The sequence below is a fragment of the Archocentrus centrarchus genome, chromosome 19 (genome assembly GCF_007364275.1).
Source record: "Archocentrus centrarchus isolate MPI-CPG fArcCen1 chromosome 19, fArcCen1, whole genome shotgun sequence".
NCBI classification, from domain to species: Eukaryota; Metazoa; Chordata; class Actinopteri; order Cichliformes; family Cichlidae; genus Archocentrus; species Archocentrus centrarchus.
Genome location: NC_044364.1, coordinates 15,394,962 through 15,413,990, shown reverse-complemented (window position 1 = coordinate 15,413,990; position 19,029 = coordinate 15,394,962). Strand labels below are relative to the sequence as shown.

The following is a 19,029-nucleotide window of genomic DNA, read 5'->3' as shown; positions in this document are numbered from 1 at the left end:
TAAATTTTGAAAATAACAGTAAAGTGAACTCTTGGGAAAAAAAAAAAAAAAAGATATTACAGTTTTTTGTTTATGTCAGATCATTTGTAGTGGTGATGAACCCGGTTAGAGGGGCCCCCTGTTTTTGCCTAAGGCTCCACCTGACTGCACTAACTCTTGTTATATAATAACTATTAAATATAACACTAAATAATTAAATGCTGCTAGTCTGGCCTTAAGATGGGGAGAAGCAATTGAATAGCATAACTTCCTCTAGCATCACATTATTTCTTTTATTTATTGTGATGTCTGACATTAGTTTACTTAAATAGCCAGATTTGGGACACGCAATCTCTACTACTCTATTTCTAGAGTAAGTTATTTAATGATTTAGGTTTAGAATAGTTGCTGGGATAGGCTGCAGGTGAGTGGAAGAAAATGGAAGAAATATTTTGAAATAAAAACTGTTTACATTCATTAGTTTCAGATTATATATAATATAATAGTGATGAATGCTGGTTTGGAGGGGCTCCCTTACTGTGAATTTTTGCCTAGGGCCCAAGCAGACTCTAGAGCGGCCACTGATTGCTACAGTTTTTCTTAAGACACCCGTGTGCCATCCGTTTGACCCCTCACCCTTGCATCACACCACAGCAGAGGGAGAGCGAGAGAGGGAGAGAGAGAGAGAGACTGACTCCCACTGTTCGCGTCTGCAGCCTGAGAGAGAAGCAGAAGCGAACTGTCACACAACCTGGCTGGCATGCTTTAACTGTTCTCATGTAACCGGGGAGAAAAAGAGAAAAGAAACAATAGCACGGATTTACAAATGCTTTTAAATCCCGTGACCACTGACCAGGAAATATGAGCCGGCAATGAGAAGTTGTTTGATCCGACCGGACGTGTGAGCGCTGCCGGCTCCAATAAAGAAACTCATGGTAGGTTATATTTCACACAGTAGCCTGCTATTTTCTCAGGGCTGTTTAACCTGGGGCTTTTTTTTTTTTTTTTTTTTTTGACGTCTGATCGCTCACGAATTCCTTTTTTTCTTTCTTTCTTTTTTTTTTTCTTCTGTGAAACCTGTTGTCTGCGCCAGTTCAAAACAGTTCATGCCCTCGGTTTTCTGGCCGTGTGTCAGACGGGAGTGGGTGCAGAAATGGAAAAGTTTATGGCTGATTTGAATGTGTGTGCGCCCTGTATAGCTACGACCGGAGACATCACCAGTATAACAGCCTCCTTTCAGCAAAGAGGCGTCCGCTTTCCGTATAGGAAATGAATGGGTCACTATGTATTCTAATCTAACGTAAGATTTGACTCGTTTTTCTTCTCCTGCTGCTCTTAGAGTTAACAACAAGAGCGCCTGTCGTGAGGGAATATCGGGCAGATTATTTTCAAAACTATGGAGGAAATCTATTTAAGTGAATTGAAGTTTATTCTAAACTATCCAGCGTGAGGTTTTTGGTCACAATTCCTGCGGGAAATTTTGGCTTCCATTCACGAGATGCAGGATTTTCAACCATGAGAGCCAAAACAAAAGGATTTCCTACTGACCAATGAGAGCAGGGGAAGCCTCTGGAGGGACGGAGCGGTCCTCTCTTTGTCCAACAACACCAAAGCGACCACTGATGCCTTCCGCGAGAAGCCAGTGTGACTGGGGGTGTTTGGAAGGCAGATGGCATCTTTTTGAGATTGCGCGTAAAGGCGCGCCTTATAGTCCGCTTTAATATATGTCAGGATGGCTATGTGTTCAAGATCTGAAAGCACCTGCGAATTTATCTTTAACTGGCTGAAACAATTTGCAGAAGGCAGACATTTAGATTAGAGTGTGCTGTTGCTATATGGAGTTGTGCGATGTGCTTGGTTAATGACTGCGACTTGCCCCTCAGTGTGAATCACATCACTTTAACCCCCTTCCCCCTTAACTTTCAGCTTGGTTAAGTTAATGTGCACAGTAGCTACTACAAGGGGTTTTAATTACTGTAACTGAGCTTTTAATTGAGCATATGGTAGCACACTGACTGCAGTGGTCTCAAACACTGAGGAAACTTAATTGGAGAAAAAGCACTTAAATGGCAGGACAATGCAGAGGTGATGGGAAATCTGTCAAGAGCACTAGTGCTGGAGCAGTTCATTGATTAGATGGAGCCAGAAATTTAATGAAGTGTTTAAAGAGCTGAGACATTTATCAAGCAGAAATGCCAAGCATCCTATAGTGCTTAGCTCAAATGATTTGCGTCACTGTGCATCTCGTATTTGTGGGTTAAGGGCAGTTAACTGGGCAAGCAATGCGAAGACATCATCATTTTCAAAATTACATTTCATGAGCTACACTAATAATCACTCATTCAAAAACAAAACAAAACAATTACGAAATTAATAATTACTATCATTCATAAAGAGCACTTAGTTTTAAAGCTTATATTTCATAGTCATGCTGTTTACATGGTGTGGCAAGACATACAGTGTGTGGTGTGTGCGTGTGTGTGTGTGTGTGTGTGTGTGTGTGTGTGTGTGTGTGTGTGTGTGTGTGTGTGGCTGTGCCAGGGTGTGTAGCTGTTTGCAAGTTGACAGAGTCTGTGTGGGAAACCGAGTCGTAGGCGTAAGTGTGGTGGGGATTCTCTTTCTCACTGCAATATATTATTATACAGTGAGTGGGATGGATGATTAAAATGATTTAAATGCCTCGGCTGGGTGTAGCGTGCATGGCCTCTAGCAGGCTCTTTGTTTTGTTTGAGCTCTTTTCATCTCTCCCTCAACAGATTTCTGTGCAGCGACTGAAGCACTTTGATGAATTACCCTGGCCAGCGTAAGTTGAGCTATCACATCAGACTTCTGGCTGACCGGTGTAGCGTTAACGTCGCTCTTCGTACTGGGTTGATGAAGTATTCATTTTCAACTTGAAGAAGCAGAGCTACGAATGAATATTTCTGTCAAGTATGAAAAGACAAATTTTTGTTCAATGACACTTTGATTACATGTAAATGTGATCACAGCAGGATTAAGAGCTTCAAACACTGGTTTTTCTCAGTGTCCCGAAGATGATGTTTCTTTCATAGAAAGGATAAGATCAGTTTTGATGTTAAATATCACTTCAGGAGAAAAATGCATATAAATTTTACAGATCACAGACTGTATATAAAAGATACCTTAGGCTCTGAAAAATGATGGGGGGAATGCATGCTTTCTCATGATCTACAGAAGAAGACAAAAAAACAGAAGTGAGAAAATAACCCCATTTCTCTCTTGATTTATGACCTCAGTATACTTTTCCTCACTATAAATTTCCTAATTTTTTTGGCCTAATTTATTAGTTTCAAGTCACATTTATTGCAGCACGGTAGTTATTTTGCAAAATTATAGCTTCATTTGAAGTAAAACACATGATAAAGCAGGGACTGATTGTAACAGGTTACACTCCTTCCTTGCTCATGATGTGTGATTTCAAAACATCGAGAAGGCAATGGCCAAAATGCTAAATAAACTTGAGGCTTAAAATTCGTCATCTCCAAACCATTACATGCCTATATCTTATTTATAGGAGCTATGGTATAGACTTGATGGAAACAATTTTTCTGCTTGTTATGAAGTGGGAGTTGCATATGGATCCAAGACTGTGCTGAACTTTGCAGTTCCATTTTCCTGAGCTATCTTTGTTCACTGCATCAGTTACACACTCTCAAGTTGTGTGTTTTCCTTTGTTTATCAACCCACCGTTTAGTCCATGAATAATAAATGTTGCCTGGCTCCAACCGCCTCTACTTTCACCATGAATCTTCCAAAAGGGGCAGAGTTAATTTAAGTTGATATGAGATTTATGCGTAGATCACAGGAACGTAAATAACAAGCTTAAGCTGTTTAAGCAGGGTTTCTTTATGCTAATGATTTTTTTTTTTTAATGAATATAAAATTGAGCATGCTGTTGAGCAAATGGCAAGGGCTAACTTTAATTATATATCCAAGAAGGTTTTTTATGAACTAGGATGCAGCTGTAGACACTTACATATTGCAAGTTCAACAAAGAGGGAATGCTAATCTAAGTTTGTTGTGATTTTCTCAAGGGAAGGGAATACAATAGAAATAGCAGCTGCAATCTATAGGAATTCAGTTTAAGTGACCTTTGGCATTACAAATACCGTAGAGAATTTAGAAGAAAATATGCAAAGAGCTGTGCTCTTTTCAGTCATGGATTTAAGGTCAATAGAAACTGACAGTGATGAAACGTATCCCAATGTTTGGCCGAATGCAGAATTACACGCAATTAGTGCAAGCTCACAAGATGAACCAAGTGTTTTGAACAGTGGAGCAACTTTTATTAGCAGAGAGACGTGAAGTCCAAGTGTGGACTTTCATGTGAATCATGCCGTCGTGCATTTAGTGGCTCATGTATTTACCACGTCGGTGCTTTTGTTTGTTCACACAGTTTTAATTTAGCTGAGATTTTCATGGGGTTAATGCAGTCCATAAATCTTGAAATGCATTCATATTCTACTGAGGCCTCGGCGGTGTCATGATTTATCAAAATGAGCTAGAAAGCAGAAGCAATAATAAACACTGTGTTACATGGCCTGTCTTCCTGCCAGCGTTCTTTTGCCCCACATTTCTTTGTTTTCTGTGAGAACGAGAGCTCGTCTGGGACATTTTGCACCAGATGGGGCAACAGAGTGTCCCAGAGCCCCTGTGCCTCATCCCAAAAGCCTCCAACTAGCACCTGTGGTATTTTCTCCCGGTGGCCAAGGGAAGCAAAGTTTCCCCTGTTTTTTTTTTTTTAAGTTTTCAGATTTCAGTAGTTATTTTTAATAAAAACAACCTGACGGATAGTTTCAGTACTTCTTCTCTGCACTTGCTGTTATCGTTCTCACGCCTTACGGAGGGCTCCTCTGTAAAATGCACTGAAAGAGCACCTCTCTGAATGCTGGATAGATTGTGTTTGTTTACAGCTTGTGCAGGCTTGATACTGTCGTTAGTCTGTTGTGCTGGGCACTGAACATTTGATCTAGTTTTAGATGATAAGAAAGGACACACGATATCAGGCAAGTAAAACAGGGTTTGTAAGTGAAAGAGAAAATTTAAACCTGCTCCAATTGCATTAGGAATAAATGCTCCTTTTAGATTCACGATGAAAGAAAGCACGCACTATGTCGGTAAACTTCTTCATCTAGTATATTACATACCATGTTCACATCTGTATGTTCTGTGTAAAATGTAATCCAGTGGTTTAGGGTTATAGCCTCACTTGGCTTCCTCAAAAATGCACCCCACACCACAGCACTGATCAGTGCTTTCGATATTGAACACATAGCTTTCTTTTTCCCAGGGATTCACGCATTCCAGTCCTGCTCTGATAACTCTGACACCCCTTTTCTCTCTCTATCATGCCCATTTTCAGCCTGTAGCAGCACTGTTTCACAAGTGAAGCTGACCTCCCTTTAAGGGGTTTTTAATTCAGCCACTGCTACAGGATGCATTGCATCAAGTGTGCATTAGGGGCTGATAAACAGGGCCCCTCAAGCCTCCAAACCATATGAACTAATTTCCTAATATGGGACACTAAACCACACTGCTGTGGTTCTGCTCAATGGTGCATATTGGAACAAAAAACAGTCAACCCTCTGTTTTTGTTCTCTGGCTACATGTTGCATACTGTAGATCAAGTATGTAATCAGGCCTCAGCAATATGACCCCCCTCCTGCCACCAGCACATGACGTCTGTTCTGTTAAGCTGTCTTGTCAACAAAACTTGGGTTTCTAAAAGTTTCCAAGTTTAGTAATCACTTCTGCTTTAATGTATGTGGTGCTTTCTGTTCTCTGTTTCTTTTTCTTTCAGTCATTGGAGCTCTGCTGTGTTACTACTGATGCACGCTGAAGCTTTCCTGCTTTTTTAATTTTTTTTTTTTACTGCTGGGGTGTGGTTGCTGTTATCAGAAATGCAATGTAGTGCAGATTCTGCGCTATTTGGTCAGTGCCTGACTTTTAAATAATGTGTGGGACAATTGCAAAAAAAGAAACAGCCGCAGTGAGATGAAAATGTTGGCACGTGGCTGGGTCCTCACTGTTTGCAAGTACAAGTGTTCACATTGAGGTGAACACTTGTACTGAGGCAGGGCACCTCAGTTGCTTACAGTTGTTCACGGCATGGTTTGGTGTGACTAACTCCACCACAGTGGAAAAACCCTATAATACTTGTGTTCCAGCAACATGCATTCATAAACTGTGCTCACGGCCACAGAGCGGGGCCTGTTTTTAAAACTAATCTCTGCGGGTGAGACACCCATTTTGTTTAGAGATTTCTGGTTAGTGTTGAAACTCAAATTATCAGCGGAATATTGCCAACATTTCTAATAAATATGCTGATTTATGTTATTTATCCAATAAAAACTTTCACCCTCGCTTTACTTTCAGTTTTCAAGGATTTTCTCTTATTCAGAACGGAATATTTTTGAATCTTTGAACAAAGCGAGCAATGTGAGGACATTAATAACGTTTCTGACTCATCAGTTCATTAGGAATTAATATTGTTAATCAATGTCTTGTGAAGAATGCACATCTTACAGCCTTCAGTGGATGTATGCATCTACCTCATCAGCATGCGGAAGAGTTGTTGCATCGCCATAAACAAACCGGCTGTCAGATGCTGTGTTGTTCTCTATGTCTATTTAAAAGTCTTAGGCCATTCAAGCAGCCTATCAAAAGACGTCAACGCTTAAAGATGCCATCTTTTGCTTCTCGCCTGTCACAGGGAACCCTTTGTTGCCTTTGTAAAATTTCATAAACAGACTGTTGTTTTTGTAAGCTTGCATCTAAGTGACAGCGGGCTTCAGTGTAAGACTGAATGATCTGTACTAGAAACAGTATCCGGCTGCATTCTGGCTGTGCTTTAGTGTGGGAGTTGGACTTTGAAAATAATGGTGCATGCAGGGCATCCGGTGATGGATGGATCCTCCAATGAAGTTGCGTTATGTATTCCTGATGAGACTAGTGGATCAGTGGAGAGGATTTATGTGGCCGTGGAGGAGCAACCACTCCGGAAGATGTTGTCTGTATGAAGTAGCAGTCTGAGGCTGTTTGTCACTGCTGAGCGTCCAGTGATTAAACTACCATGCTGACAGACATTCATCTGCTTTATCAAGTGAATGACTTGCATGGAAAATGTTTTGACTCTAGTAAACAATGGGAAGTTTAATGGCAAGTTGCATGCTTCATCTTCCTTTTGGTGTAAACTCATGAGCCACAGCGGTTTTCTGGGCAAACAGCGGTTTGTCTCTGACTCAGTGCAAATTTAAAAGAAAAAAGAAAAAGAGATTATGAGCTGCTATATGTGTTGATATGTGGAAAAATGACCAAAAAGGGAAATAAAGGACACAGCCTGAAAACAACTATTCACACATGAAAACCGACATGTTTTCAGATAGCGTGTGAATTTTAATGTGTGCAGAAATGATTTTTGTGACACATATTTCTGCAATAACATAAACCGTGTGTAACTGTGATATCTCACTGGGACTTTGAGGTACTGAGTGTGTCTGGCAGCTTACGGTTGCGTGACACTGCCAAGCTGGGGGTCATTGCTTGTATTAATGATGCATGGGAAGCTGAACTGCCTTTTATTTCTCTCACCATCTGTATCCAGTTGTGCCATGTAGATGGATTGTGGCAAGTGAGAACAACCCCCCCTTTGCAGCTTGTAGCATGATTTATGGGACTGTGGCGCGAAGGGATGAAGTGTGCAGAGAAGACTATTTGCAATTATGTAAATGTCCACATTCACAATATACATATTATTTATTCAATGTATAGTTTATTATTTTTTTGTTTTTCACTAAATATTCAAAAAGAAGTTGACTGATTTCAACTGTTTTTGTCTGGTTAATAACTCAAAAAAAACCTTCAGAAAAAAACCCCAAGAAAAACAGAAAAGAGGCAGAAAAGGGAGACAATTAAATTTAGATAATTAAGAAATAATTGAACAACAGAGGTTTGCGCAACCAGAATGTCTAATATGATATTTAAATAAGTAGTGTTAGAATGTGTTTTTCAAAAATACTCATGGATATATAATACAGTACTGTGCAAACAATCTCGAGCTACGCCTCATTTCTTTATATTTTGCTGGGAAAATGGGAAACAGGTGCAAACATTTATCGAAACGTGCACGCGTACATGGAAATACAGCAGATAAGGTTTGTACAATTCTAACAAGCAGGAAAGTCAGTATTTGGGATGACTACCTTTATTCTTAAAAACAGATTGAACTCTCTTAGGCAAGCTTTCTTCTAATTTCTTCAGGAAAGTTCTCCAGTCTTCATGACTGATCATTTCTGATGAGGCTGGCTCAAATTTGGATATAAAAAACATGAATTCAGTTTGTTATTGACCAAATAAATTACTATATAATTTTCAGTTTTAAATAAGTTTGTGTGAGACAGCAAGAGCGAGAGAGAGGGAGGCTTTGATGTGTTGCCATGGAATCTCTTAGGGTTGCAGGGTAGCAGAAAGACCCAGCAGTTCTCTGTGTGTGTGACTCCAGTATCTATCTTCCAGATGTCACTCTAATGGACCCGTGCGCGCACCTGTGGGCACCTCAACAAAGTAGCACCACAGATAGATGTGTTGATTTTCCAATTACCCCTGGCTACTCTTTTCTGATGAGCAACTGGGAAACCTTTCAGTGTCCCAGTCATTTCTCACCTACAAGGAATGACTCATCTGAGATTGTTTTTAATAACTGTGCTACGCTGAAAGCTCTTTGCTACCATCACCAACCTGTATATGAGTTCAGTGTCATTTTACTCTCTATTGCTTGCAGTGCATTTTAACACAAGGTTAAAGTTGTAATTATCAACAGCAACAGCTCCGGGGCTTGTTTAACCCAAAGAAGAGGCTGCATCTTAACATGCATGTGCCATTTGGCTGCACGTCTGGCTCAGATGAAAGGCCAACATCGAGTTCCGTTTACCAGACAGGTCTGAAATGTCCAGCTGAAGTGTCAGACGTACCTGCAGGGCTATAGATTTTTAAGAATTTTTGGCAGTGAGGACACAGACATGGCTTGGGTCACAAGGAATTTGTACAGATGTTATTTCCATCGCTGTAGCTATCATTTTTGTGGGATTATCCCTGCCAAGTTAATTTGGAGCTGGAGTTTTATATCTGTGCCGGCAGCTGCTGCCAATATGAACCTTTGGTGTAGCAGAGAAATTGTTATACTTTGCAAGATGGATGTGCTGTTGTAGTTAGAGCATCCCTCACCCCGCTGCAATTTATCAGGATGTGGCCAAGCAGGTAGAATTGTGTATATATAATCTACTTCCAGGAGGAAGGAGAACAGGACAGATGTATTACCGTGATTTACCTGACACTCAAATTAAAGTGTAAGTAATCCTTCTGCTAGAGGTGAAACATATTGGCAGCATTATAAATTAAAATATACCATAGAATTAATCCTAGCTATTAAAAGGAGACCTCTTAATGCTCACCTTTAATTTGGAAAATTAACCCGCCTGCCTGCCTGTTAAGCCTGTCCAAGCCTTCATTATTGTGGAGTCATTTGTATAATGCAGCAGGAAGAAAATAAAGCACACCATCTTATAAGATGAAAACTTACAGGCCAATTTAATATTATGCATCCACTGGGATGCCCTCAAGTAGCCTCCTTAAAACTGTTTGCAGCGGACCTGCTCCCAAGCGAGGGAGCCAACCGACTTGGTAATAGCCTACGTTTTGTTAATTCACACATTTCCTTGGCAGTCATAGGCTAACACTCAAACCATGCACATATCCATATCTGGCAAGACTCTCAGCACACTTCAGCAGCTCTGACTGCTAACTAGGTGTGAAACACTATTGCATAGGATTACTATATACATCTCCTTGAGAACCTTCGGAAATCAGGGAATTAGAGATAAAACAGGAAGCTGCCCGGAACACATCGCAGCCTGTGGTGCTTTGCCTCATCATCACCTATAGTCGCAGATGAAAACTTGTCTGACTCCAATTTACTGAGTGGAGACGGTGCCTTGCTGGGTGTCAAGAGTGTCCAAGTTGTGTCTGTAGAGAGAGAGGCTGAATTTCTCTGATTATGCCGAGTTGCTCCTGGAATCGTCATAACAGCGGGATTTTACAAACATTGTTTGTATTTTAAAAAAAAGGAAAAAAAGAAATGCCACTGCATATCTTCATTTTAATGAGTCGGGCAAAGGCTGCACTCATGATGACAATGCTTAAATGCTTAGGTTTAGCAGATGCAATATTTATATGTTTGCTGATGCACATGAGAATGCAATTTTTCAGGTACTAAAGGATATTTCGGGTATATCATGTGACTCATGTGACCTCATGTGACTATTGTGGCTCTATGGGTCATGCAAACTCCTTCACAGAATACAGCTGGGGAATCGAGGGATTGGACAACAGTGTTGGGTGATAACTGTGAACACACTCTACTATTTAATCAATTGCTGTTTAAATGTATTTGTTTGGTGACAGAAGTATATGTTAAGAACTCATCCTCTGATCCTTACTCTTTAGGGAACTATGAATGTCTATTTGCCCAGAAACCTTCCTTTAAAACTACTTGTTTCAGCTCATGTCACATGCTGAAAGGATTTGAAATGGCTCCCCAGGAACTTTCAAAGTTCATGCCTTCTTTTGGGAAAAAAACATTATGAGGATTTTCACATAGATCCTTTAATTTCTAAGCTCAGACTCTCACCAAGTTCCACTGAGCGTAAACCAAAACCTTAAATATATTTATGTATGCAAAGCTGCTCCATAAAGTCTCGTTTTAGTAGTGGATTACCCTTTTGAAGTATAGCGTGATTCCAGAGGATAAAATAGCATTTGCAGATGTGATGGTTAAGAGGGTCACTGGGCAAGAAACTGAGGGTGGAAAAATAAAACTGCAGTATTGTTTTACATCTAAATTTAGTCTTGACAGTCTTACCCACAACGTTTGGCTTCTTTTTTCTTATACAAGTGTTACTGACTGAATATATGTTTTGCCCTTAATTTTTCTGTAAGCCAATAGGGATCAGCGTCATTTGTGCCACTCTGTGGGTTGAGAGGCATTCCACCGGAAACAGTAAACATTCCCATTGGATTAATTACCAACTCCTTTTCCTCTGCTCTGTCTGTTTCTTGTCAGAAAGGAAGATTAACAGTAGAATGAACTTTGGTCCACATGTAGAGAGTTTGCCTGTCAGGTCTCATAAAGAGAACAAGGAGGCGAGCAGGACCAGGTGTCAGTGGGAGTGCTGAACAAATGAAAAGTTGGTTGTCTGAAAGAAGAGGTCAGATTAGGTAAAAGGGACAACTTGAAGCATCTTGCAGTTGTTTTCAGTGTTTCAAGTTTTTTTTTAAAAAAAAGTGGTTTTCCATTTCTATGTTGTATTGTGTATGAGTAACCTTTTTTTTTAATCCACCCACTAAGAAAACAGGCATGTTGCTGAGATTCTGATGGTGCAAGATAACCTGTACATGTTACGGCCTGCGTTTTCTACTTACATTACTGGCTTTTTAAAATTCCAGACGTGGGATAAAAATACTTGACGGGTTCATCTTTTAAAAATCCTCAAAACAGCTAGTCTTCTTACACTCAGTGTGATTCACACATAGAGTTCACTTGAGCAGGCCACCGGGGTGCGTTATCATCCGCCTGATATATCTGGCATCTCATTTTAGCATTTTTATTTTTTTCATTCATCTAAAAACCAAACTGTCTGCACATTCCTTTCATTCTCCTTTCATTAACTCACTGATAACTGGCTAGTCCTAGTTGTCTTGTGTTTTCCTAATGGCTCATTGGCCATTAATCATTCAGTTGAGTCTTTTGACCCCTGGTGTGCTGACCTCCAACACCACAGTTTTTGACTGCAGTTGGCAAAAGTGGTCCTTGTTATCCATTGGAGATCTGTTAACAGCTGGAGGGCCACTATTCTAAGGAGCAGTAAAGAGAGAACAAAGGATGCCCCGATAACAAAAATTTAGTATTTGGAACCATTAAAAGTAGAAATATACAATTCTTGATTATCTCGTGTACTTAAATATACACTATTTAGTGTTAGCCATTGTAAACATTTTAGCCTATGTAACATAGCTGATTTTGCAACAGCAATGTGAGCTGTCTGAAATAATGGTAATTTCAGGCTAACATAAGAAGGATAAAGCTTTTGATGTTGTTGGATGTTGAATTGAAGCTCATTCGTCTTGAATTATTTGATTAGATTTGGATGCTGGTCTTTTAGGTGGTTTACAAAATTGAAAGTATTTCTGCCCCTTGATCTGAAAAGCATGAAAGCATCATTTACATATTGCCTTTAGTAAATCAGTAATCCCCGAACTTTAATGCTTTCATTATCAACGGGTCGGGGTAGAGCTAATGCGGTAGCTGCTCTAGTCACCATCTTCCATGTGCAGTTTTTCCATAGATAGTATAAAACATGGACAACGTTCTGGGTTGGAAAAATGAAGCCAATGCGGAGGTGCTGAAAAACCTGCATTCTGTCTGAAGGCTACCAGATGGTTATAGCTGTAGTTGCACGAAGCCTTCTATTATCCTGCTGCGTTTTGGGGCTCAGTCACTCATTTTGGGTCGTATTGAATAAAAAATTAAATCTGTTTTGTAAATCTTGCCCATACCATGTTTCAAAGTGGAACATTATCTGTGGTATGAAACCATACACTCATTGGCTAACGAGTTGGCAAACACAAGTCATTAGCCAATGAGTGAGCTGTTTCACAGTCAGACCCACTCTTCCTTATCACATCAAGTTTTTTGCAACCACAATAGTGGAAAGGCTGATCTTGAGGCTTCAAAACTGGATTTCAGAAATCGCAGTAGCTATGTCCATCTTTTATACTGTCTATGAGCTTTTCTTGTGCTTGTGGGCATTCTTCTTCTTCACCATGTAAAGATGCACTAGAATACTTGTCATCGTATCCTGCCCCACTCAGTTCTTCCTGAACTGAGTCAGGCAGTATATGCCTACCAAAGGTCCTACCTACATTACCTATGGTAGACAAAAAAGTACATAATATGTTCACTAGAATGCTATGATTTCAGAATTCTGGCATCAAAAGGTATCAGTTTTGCTGGCATCACCAAAGCTGCAGGGCAGAATGATTACCAACTAGATTTGGTGTCCATCTGCAGAATGAGGGACTCCCAGCTGATTAAAATCTGCTCCTATTTGTCTCAACATGCTTTGCAATTAAAAAAACTACCTTATGTCACTTATAAGTGGTATAGTTTATGTGGGTTTGCTCCCTTTTGAACTCATTGCCACTACCACAAACAGAATTCCAATCTGTGTTAACTGGAGTGGTATTTCATGATGTCTCGTCCGCACTGCTTCCCCATTCCCCGCAACTTACTGACAAGTTATTACTGTATTCTGGATCTCTGGCTCTCTTCTATCTCAAAATCTGTCAGCAAGACAGATTAATATTTCACAAAAATAAGAATAAGAATCAACATCAAGCGGCAAGAATATCTGGACAGTGACACAAAACCCGAGATAAAAGATAACAGACAAGCTGAATTAAATTGACTGGAAGATTACTGTAGCAGGGAAAAAACTGAAATGCACACAAAGATCTCTTCAGAATTATTTTTACTCACATGGGCATACATTTTCTAAAGTTAGATAATAAGTTACAGACACATCACATCCTAGTTCATCCTGATAAATTATTCATTGGAAACTGCTGTTTGAACGCAGCACTGTTTTGCATATGTATGCCTCCCAAATTTGAAATACCATTTCATTCAGACACCCAAAGAAACCTTGATTGTTTATTGTGTTAAAGACAGAGCTCTTCAAATAAAATAATCATCACTAATTGAGGATTTCATATATAGCATATTCCCATCCAAGATAAGACACATGGCTGTCACCTACCCTGTTATCATTTTCGTGCCCAATTTATTCATATAGAACATCCAGTGCTCTTCGCAGCATAGCCATTACCACAAGCAATAATTTAAATAGGAGCCATTGTTTTTCTGCACTTTTTAATGACACCATCATAAGCACTTATTCACCTCAGAGGGAGCTAAGGCTGTGGGAAGCTGCCAGTGAAATTAAAATAATGAATAAAAGATAAGCTGGAGGAAAGTGCTGAACTGGGACTCCAGCCGTTTGAGATCCCTGCTGAGAAGCAGTTATGAATGAAGGGCAGAGGCCACGTTTCTCACCACCTCTCTTCGGGGGTAAGAGCAGCCGATGGCTGTGTTTGTTAATTTGACCCGGTGGGCTCGACGGTCGGCTTGAGGTCAGATTGACTTCCTGGGGATTAGATTCTGATCTTTTGGGCCACGGAGTGTGTGATGCGGATGAATGTGATGGATGACTTCTCCCTGGTTAATGTGACAAATGAATCCACTCTAAGCCACAGTGAATACTGAGCTTCTCCTTGTTTTTGTGATTTACATATTTCAACTGGGGTGGTGGGGGTGGTATGGACTGCAGAAAGAAGTGACATATTTGACAGTCAGGGTACTCCTGCTCACTCTATTATCAGTCATCTTTGTGACATACTGTAGACGTGAAACATAATGCAATCCTTTTGCCAGGTGTTCCTCCTAAGCTATACTAAAGATTAATTTCATGCTTCAGCAGTTAGCTTTGGTTCGGGCTTCATTTGCACTAACCAACTCTGCATTTTTCAATTGATTTTACTCCATGGTTAAAGCTAATAATTCTCATTTTGTCACATTATGAGCATTTAATGATTACATTTAGATTTTTTAATGAAAAACTGTTAATACAAAAAGATGGGTGAAAATCAATAAAAAAAAAAAAAACAATGATTAGTTTGTGTTTTTACAGATTCTCACACTCAACAGCATATTCTACTGCTATTACTACACAGACTGTATATAAAAGATGAGGACATAGCCACTGTGAGGTCAAGAATGGCTGCATTACCGTATTTTCCGGAGTATAAGTCGCACTTTTTTTCATAGTTTGGCTGGGGGTGCGACCTATACTCCGGAGCGACGTATATGTGACATTTATAACACATGAACCAAAATACTCCAGCCACTTGACATCTCCGTGAACTGCAGCTTTAAGGCAGTCTTGCGTAACCTGTGGGCGCAGTGGATGATGGACGGAGAGCACAGCTTAACGGCAACTGGGAGAATGCGCCACCCAACTTTCCTGGAAGTCATTGGATGGATCAAGAAAACATGGGCTTCAGTGACAAACCATCCTGTTGGGATTCAGAAAGGCTGGAATAATTGGAACTGCAGCTGACGACGAGTCTGACTAACGCAACACAGAAGAGGAAGCGGCGCTTCGTCTACGGAGTGTACGGAATTGTTTAGAAGTGACACCGAGGATGAAGAATTCAATGGATTGATGGTTTGGTTAACTTGTTAGTATGTTCTTTATGCTATGGTTATCTGAATAACTTAATGTTACGTTAACATACCGAACACGTGTTCGTTGTGCGTCATGTAGCTGAATGTGTTACGTTAGCATAACGTAGGCGTAACCGTGTTCGTCCTGTTCTTTAATCCATTATTATTTTAAATTGCCGTTCAAGATGGAATTTCTGCTCTGGGTCTCGGATTCTATCAACCCCCCCCGCCCCCCCCAAAAAAGTGCGACTTATAGTCCAGTGCGACCTATATATGTTTTTTTCTTCTTTATTATGCATTTTTTGGCTGGTGCGACCTATACTCCGGAGTGACGTATAGTCCGAAAAATACGGTATATCCCTTTTTTTTTTTTTTTTTTTTTTTTTTTTTGCATTTTTGGCCACAGCGGCTTTTATCGACAGTGGAGAGAGACAGGAAATGGGGGAAAGATAAAGGGGAAGACACGCAGGCAAATTGGCGACGGGCCGGGACGCGACCCTGCGCCGCCCGCATGTGTATGTGGTCGCCAGCTTCACCACTAAGCCACCCAGGCGCCCCCCTGCATTATATCCTTGACTAACCAGAGAACTTGTCCCTTGTTGGCCACTAGAAAGAATGCAGGTGTACGGCACTTCTGTATTATACGTTTTTAGACCCTTCAAACAGGGGTTAAAGTAGCGCAAACAATCTGGAACAACATTCCAACATTTTTACATGCGGCGACTTCAAAAGAAAGGCAAACATAGGCGATACTGACACGACACGCCCGTGAAAATGAAACAACCCCCTCCCGTTCCCCCGAGTCAGTAGCTGGTAGACAAGCAATCGTGATGAGTCAGTAACCAACTGTGGACTCAATGTGGCAATAAATTACAGCATGGATGAGATCTGTTGTAGGGCAGAAGAATGTAAGAAGAGAGAGCATTTTCACTTTGTTGTCATTTTAATTGATGTCTGTTTTTAGACTTCAGTCATCAAGCACATCTTGCCTTGCTTGTCCTGGCTGCACACCCATGTATCTTCAATAATGAGTAATTAAATCTGATAGGCACTTTAATACATCATAACATTGAGCGAGTTAATTTTTGACGTGCTGCAGCCCGGCGTTTCTTTCATCTAATGCCATGGAGATACGCAACAAACCAGAAAGTAATGTCATTTATTTTGCTTTCTTATCTCTATCGTTTGATCATGTATACAGATGTCTCACAAGTATAAGTTAAAAGCCTCGAGAGTGGCTGCAAGTATAAACAAATGTTCTATTCCAAGAGTGAGAAGCCAGATAAACTTAACAGAAAATTAAATAGAAAAGTATTCAGTAATTATATGTATACTATTAGAAATCAATTGGGAGTTATTTTGAAGCATATCCAAACTGCATCAAGGAAGGTTTCCCGACGTACCAAATTTCAATTTAACCCCTCCCCAGAAATGACATCCATCTTTAATATACAGTCTATGCTGGCACTTCACACACAGAAACTTTTAAATGGTGTTACAAACATTAAATTTTACTGTGATGCAGACACAGGGATGTATCTGCGCAATCACAGGCCAATAGCTGTATCCAGTATAATGTCAGAAGTCTTAGAAAGAATTCTGCAGAATAGATTAAAGCACCTTTGAGGCAACTATTTGTTGTGATTTGGCACTATATAAATAAAACTGAATCAAATAAATATGCATAGTAGAATGCTCCATAGCATACTGGTTTAAACATTTTTCTCCCAGGAGGAGACACAAATCCCTTCGGGGTTGAGTCAGGAAGGGCATCCGACATTAAAAACTCTGCCAAATCCATCATGTGGAGCATTGCCTTGTGAATAAAGGGGCAGCTGAAAATAACCTTAGACTGATATATTTCTTCTGATGCTATAAAAGCAAACATGGTGCTGATTTGTGTATATTTTCTTTGAAGAAAATTGTCAACAAATATAAAGAAAATAATTCACAAGTTTTCATGTGTTTTATTGATGCCTAGATAAAGTTATTTGTTAAACGGAGTCAAGGAAGGGTGCCAGAATACATCACGAGAGTTCTGGCTTACTGATATGCCAGTCAGAAGCTGCAAGCCTCATTTGGGGAGAGCAGTGGAGATTTATCCCCAGTTCTTTTTGGGCTTCATGTTGATTTGCCAAAGAAGTCGAGAGCCTGTAAAACTGGGTGTATGGTTGGAGTTATTCTAGTGAGCTATATTATTATATGTAGCTAATCTTGTGGTCTCTAGACCTAGTAGTGCTGATCTCCAGCAGCTCCTTCACATATGTTCTGCTCATGCTGTGGAACATGACATTGCATACAAAGCCTGTAAGAGCCCTGTCATGATTTGTAGAACCAAGGAGGATACACATCTAAGAGTTTGAGAATTTAAATTGTCAGAGAATATTCCTATTGGCTCTAATAAGGCCAAATATCTCGGACAGATGAAATAACCGATGATGACCATATTTATAGGGAATGCCAGATGATGTATGCACAAGCATCCTTGAATGGAAGTTTAATGCACGTACAGAAAGACTGGGAAAACAAAAAGCAAAGTTTATGTAGCTTATCATGATGCTATGAGTTGATTTAAGAGCCTGACAGGGTTCACCGCAAGTGAAATGTTTGCAGCTGATACCTTATTTCAGAATATCATGTATAAATGTATCTGCACACTCAATACTTCTGGGAATGAGATCATTAGTTTAATGGATATAAGGTCTGGCATCACACTTTAGCAGTCTGTACTTTGGAGATGCTGGTATCGTTGTCTCCTTGCGGGAAAGTTACCTGGATGTATTTTATTTTATTTTTTTTTTATTATTTTTAATCTCATTTGTTGTGTTTTGTTACTTTTTGTTTTTATGGACCATAAGTCTTAAAAAAAAAAAAAAAAAAAAAAAAAAAAAAAAAAAAAGACTAACTGATTGACTCGATCATGTTTGTATTTCCAGGGAGTAAGTGGAACAAAAAAGTGATCACAGTGCGCTATGGTGCAACTCCTCTACAAGATGACCAAGTTTACTCTGTCTCAACACTGTGTGGGAAACAGTGCTGACGGATAAATTCTATTTTCATCACTATCACAATAGACTCATTACAAAAGACTGCCTGAAATGTAGTGACTAAAAATAAGAAAGATATAGAAACAACATAGTCAGTGTTCAGTTCTGGCAACTGATTCATAGTGTGTGGGTTTTATATACGCAAGACTGCTGACTGGGTAACACTTTGACACACCTAACAAGAGATGGAAAAGTACCTTCAATCTGTTTCAGTTAAACAGGTTGTTCAACCAGGAAACTGTTGCAAAATATTACGCAACTTTTTCAGTTTTGATGGTGGCCGTGATTATTATTATTATTATTAATTTTTTAGAGCTGTAGATTCATTTATTGAAAAATATATTAATTTAAACGGCAGTATGGTGGTACGGTGGTTAGCACTGTTGCCTCACAGCAAAAAGGTCCTGGTTTTGAATCCACCATCTGGCCAGGAAAACTCTGTGTGGAGTTTGCATGTTCTCTCCGTGACTGTGTAGTTTCCCTCCAGGTACCCTAGCTTCCTCCAGCAGTCCAAAGACATGGAATTATTAGGATTAGTTTGCTTGATGATCCTAGATTGCCCATGGGCGTTAATGGTTGTTTGTCTCGCTGTGTTTGCCCAGCAACAGACTGGCAACCTGTCAACGGTGTACACTGGCTCTTGCC

General features: G+C 40.0%; 1 protein-coding gene across 2 annotated transcripts in view; it reads left to right on the top strand.

Annotated features, from left to right (window-relative positions):
• Positions 1–689: 689 nt before the first annotated feature.
• Positions 690–19,029, top strand: part of LOC115798367 (carbohydrate sulfotransferase 15-like) — a 37,283-nt gene continuing 18,943 nt past the window's right edge. Inside the window, exons 1-2 of one of the 2 annotated variants that reach the window (XM_030755202.1) lie at positions 690–914; positions 2,736–2,782. The gene's annotated coding sequence lies outside the window, so the exon portion shown is untranslated. The remainder of the gene's footprint in view (positions 915–2,735; positions 2,783–19,029) is intronic. The other variant, XM_030755204.1, reaches the window with a different exon arrangement.